Source organism: Rhinopithecus bieti, unplaced genomic scaffold (genome assembly GCF_001698545.2).
Source record: "Rhinopithecus bieti isolate Rb0 unplaced genomic scaffold, ASM169854v2 scaffold_58095, whole genome shotgun sequence".
NCBI classification, from domain to species: domain Eukaryota; kingdom Metazoa; phylum Chordata; class Mammalia; order Primates; family Cercopithecidae; genus Rhinopithecus; species Rhinopithecus bieti.
In genome coordinates, this window is record NW_016823660.1 from 1513079 (window position 1) to 1517671 (window position 4593).

Here is a 4593-nt window from a genome sequence, read left to right on the forward strand (position 1 = left end):
AAAAAAAAAAAATAAAATCAATCAATCCTTCTTTAGCACTTTTGAATTGGTTATATAATTTTTTCTTTTAGTTTATTAATATTGTTTCATAGTTACATAAATTCATTTAAAAAATTAATTCATTTAAAATTTGGACTATTATTTCATGCCTGGATGGAACTTTTTAATCATAATATATTATGTATTGTAGGATTCAATTTTCCAATAATTTATTTATGACTTTTGCATTTAAGATTATAAATAAGATTAGGGGATTTCAGTTCCTCTGGGAGGCCGCTGGTGGCTCTGATACTGCAGCTTCTGTTGTGTGGAACCTGCTGTGGCTGCCTGAATCATATAGAGGACGCCAGGACACCAGGAAGCTGGAAATGGACTCAGTGGGCTTTGAGAATGTGGCTATGAGCTTCACCCACGAGGAGTGGGCTTTGCTGGGACCTTCCTGGAAAAATGTCTACAGAAATGCAATGCTGGAAGCCTTCAGGAATCTGGCCTTTGTAGTAATCAAATGGAAAGACCAGGACATTGAAAATCTGTCCCAAAATCTTGGGAGAAAGCTAAGAAATCATATGGTGGAGAGACTCTGTGGATGTAAAGGAGTCAATGTGGAGAAACCCTCAGCCAGAAAGCAGATTGTCATCTGAACAAGAAAATTTGTACTGGAGGCCGGGCGTGGTAGCTCACACCTGTAATCCCAGCACTTTGGGAGGTCGAGGTGGGTGGATCATGAAGTCAGGAGATAGAGACCATCCTGGCTAACACAGTGAAACCTCGTCTCTACTAAAAAAAATACAAAAAAAATTAGCCAGATGTGATGGTGGGCTCCTGTAGTCCCAGCTACTCGGGAGGCTGAGGCAGGAGAATGGCACGAATCTGGGAGGCGGAGCTTGCAGTGAGCCAAGATCGTGCCACTGCACTCCAACCTGGGCGACAGAGCGAGACTCTGTCAATAAATAAATAAATAAATAAATAAATAAATAAATAAATAAAAGTAAAAAAGAAAGAAAAGAAAAAACTCATACTGGAGTAAAACCATGCAAAAGTAGTGTGTGGAAAAGTCTTTGTACATCATTCATTCCTTCATAGTTACATGAGCTCACTCTGAACACAAACAATATGAGTGTGCTGGGGAATATGGAGAAAAGCCAAGCTGGAGTGCAGTGGCAAAATCTTGGCTCACTGTAACCTCTGCCTCCCGGGTTCAAGCAATTATCCTGCCTCAGCCTCCTAAGTAGCTGGGATTACAGGTGTGCACCACCACATCTGGCTAATTTTTGTATTTTTAATAGAGATAGGGTTTCACCAGGTGAAACCAGGTCAGACTGGCCTTGAACTCCTGACCTCATGTGATGCACCTGCCTCGGTCTCCCGAAGTGCTGGGATTAAAAGATGTGAGCCAATGCACCTGGCACTAGTTTCTTTCAAATACATGTTAGAACTCACACTGGAGAAAACCCTTACAAATGCAAACACTGTGGTAAAGCATTCATTTCTTAAACTTACCTTTGGACATATGAAATCAGAATTCATGTTCTCGAGAAATCTCATGAGTGTAGGGAATATGGGAAAAGACGCAATTGTTCCAGTTTCCTTTGAAGACACAAAAAACGCGTAGTGCAGGAAACCTTCATGAATGTAAAAAATGCAATGAAGTCTTTAGATGTCCCACGTCCCTTCAAGCATATGAAAGAACTCATATTGGAGAAAAATCCTACGAATGTAATATATGGGGCAGAACCTTTAATTATCCCAGCTCCTTTTGAAGACATGAAAAACTCATACTGGAGAAAAATGCTATGAATGTAAAAGATGCGGTAGGACCTTTGGGTGGTGCAGTTCCCTTGGAAGACGTGAAAGAACTCACACTAAAGAGAAACCCTGTGACTGTAAACAAGGTGGGCAAGTCTTCAGTTTTTAAAATTACCTTTGACTACAGGAAATAACTCATTTTGCCCAGTGCAGTTAGTACTTTGAGAGACTGAGGCAGGAGGATCATCTGAGACCAGCGGTTTGCGACCAGCCTGGGCAACATAACAAGACCTTGTGTCAAAAATAAAATAAAATAAAATAAAGGAAAAAAAAAATTAACTGGGTGGGGTGGTATGTGCCGGTAGTTTCAGGTACTCAGAAAACGGAGGCAGGAAGATTGCTCGAAGCTGAGAGATGGAGGTGACAGTGAGCAATGATCACATCACTGCACTCCAGCCTGGGCAACATAGCAAGACTCTGTCTCAAAAAAAATAAAAATAAAAAAAAAAAGAAAAAAGAAAGGACTGTCGTTTATACAGGAGAGAAATCCTGTGGATGTACAGAATGTAGGAATGCATTCAATTTTCCCAGTTTTCTTTGAAGACATGAAGAGACCCACCCTGGAAAACAATTCAAAGAATATAAAAAGTGTAATAAAGGCTTCCGATGTCCCGGTTCCATTCAAAACCATAAAAGGACTCACATTGGAGAAAAACCACCTAAATGTAAAATATATGGAAAAGTATTTAATTTTCCCAGTTGCTTTCTAACATGGCAAAGGGCTCTGGAGAAAAATCCTATGAATATACAGAATGTGGGGATGCTTTCCTTGCTGTCATCTCCATTCAAAGACACAGTGCAATGCATGTTGGAGATGAACATTATAAACTAGAAGAATGAATGCTGGGTGGAAGCCTTAGTAGTATGGAAAATACGGGAAAGTTTTCATTTCTTTTTTTATTAGAAAAAGTATTTATTTCTGCTCCTTTCATACATCTTATTGTTCAGGAAACAGTCTTACATACATATCTGAAATAATCTACCATCACACACTCTAGTTAAATGCAAAGCACCATAGGTAAAGCTGATCAGCTGTCCACAGTTCTCAGCTTATGGAATCTTGCTTCTGGATTTTACGTTAATTTCTGAAAATCAGAAATGTCATCTCCAAAAAATGTTTAGGAGGTTGTAAAAAACAATCACTTTATTTGGTATGATAGTTGTAGATATGGAGTATATTTTCTTTAAGAAATGAAAACTAAAAAGAAAATGCCACTCAACATTGTTGGTATAGCAATAGGTCAGCAGGAAAAAAAATACTGTGATAAACTTGTCTCTTTAATACCAAGAAGAAATTCTAGTCCAAGCTTCAATACACTTCCTGTTTTTTCACTAGATATTTCTTTTACTGCTGCTTTTCATTCTTTTCCACATTTCATATTAGAGGATTGGTACAGCCTTTAAAACTTCATTGACAGGAGCAAATCCAGTATCCACTGATTTCTTCTCAAAGGCACTCTAACCCATCAGATAGCCTGGCAGTTTCATTCTCATGAATACTCTAGCCATGAAAAAACTCAGTAGGACACAGACGAATCCAATGAACAGAAGAAGAAATCTATTGAGTTTTGGGATATTTGGTGCATTTCATCGGTCCAGGATTATGAAACCTAAACCTCCCATTGTAAGTAGGAAGCTGAATGCAAGTCCTTCCATAATATATTGTCCATTTACTCTGCAGGCCAAGAAAGCTACTGGCCTCTGATGCCCATGTTCATCAGTCACAGAGCCAACACTTGGAGGTTCAACAATAACATCATAAATTATTCCTCCGGTGACGAGGAAGTCAGACACCACCACCAGAGCATACACAGTCATGGCCGATGGCATGTGCAGCCAGGGCGGCTTCTTCAGCTTCAGGTTGGGACATTCGAGCACTAAGAATGGGACATGGTACAAAGTCTCCATGTTGGTGGCAGCAAGGGCAAGTTTTCCATTTTAATAATTTAAAAATCTTGTGAAAACTCCCACTGGAAAGAAATCCTACAAATGTAAGTACTTTGGAAAGCCTGATGTAAATTAATTATTGTAAAAGGCTCAAAACTCCAACACGAATGAATTATTATACAAAGTTATCAATATATGGTGTTTATCAGTGGTTCATTTTAAAGAGGATTTCTGGACGATGGATTTCTACTTTTTTTTTTTTTTTTAGACAGAGTTTCACTCTGTTGCCCAGGCTGGAGTGCAGTGGCGCCATCTTGGCTTATTGCAACCTCTGCCTCCCGGGTTCAAGTGATTCTCCTGCCTCGGCCTCCCAAGTAGCTGGGACTTCAGGCGCCTGCCACCACGCCTGGCTAATTTTTATATTGTTAGTAGAGACAGGATTTCGCCAAGTTGACCAGGCTGGTCTCGAACTCGTGACCTCAGGTGATCCCCCACCTCAGCCTCTCAAAGGGCTGGGATTATAGGCATAACCCACCCTACTCAGCCAGATTTCTACTTCTTTTGCAAGGAAAAGTTGTGTTGAGAATTCTGTACATACTCTTTAAGCCATGGTACCTGAGGTTTAATGGGAAGTGTTTTTTTTTTTTTTGTTTTTTTTGTTTTTTTTTTTTTGAGAGGGAGTCTCGCTCTGTCACCCAGGCTGGAGTGCAGTGGCCGGATCTCAGCTCACTGCAAGCTCCGCCTCCCGGGTTTACGCCATTCTCTCGCCTCAGCCTCCCGAGTAGCTGGGACTACAGGCGCCCGCCACCTCGCCCGGCTACTTTTTTGTATTTTTTTTTAGTAGAGACGGGGTTTCACCGTGTTAGCCAGGATGGTCTCGATCTCCTGACCTCGTGATCC

General features: G+C 40.6%; 2 pseudogenes across 1 annotated transcript; one reads left to right on the forward strand and one right to left on the reverse strand.

The window, feature by feature from the left end:
• Window positions 1-368: 368 nt before the first annotated feature.
• LOC108521727 (zinc finger protein 101 pseudogene) lies at window positions 369-1963 on the forward strand (annotated as a pseudogene).
• A 1005-nt stretch (window positions 1964-2968) lies between these two features.
• LOC108521745 (oligosaccharyltransferase complex subunit OSTC pseudogene) lies at window positions 2969-3726 on the reverse strand (annotated as a pseudogene). The gene has a single exon (XR_001883270.1). The product of XR_001883270.1 is annotated as an oligosaccharyltransferase complex subunit OSTC pseudogene (transcript).
• Between the last annotated feature and the right edge of the window lie 867 nt (window positions 3727-4593).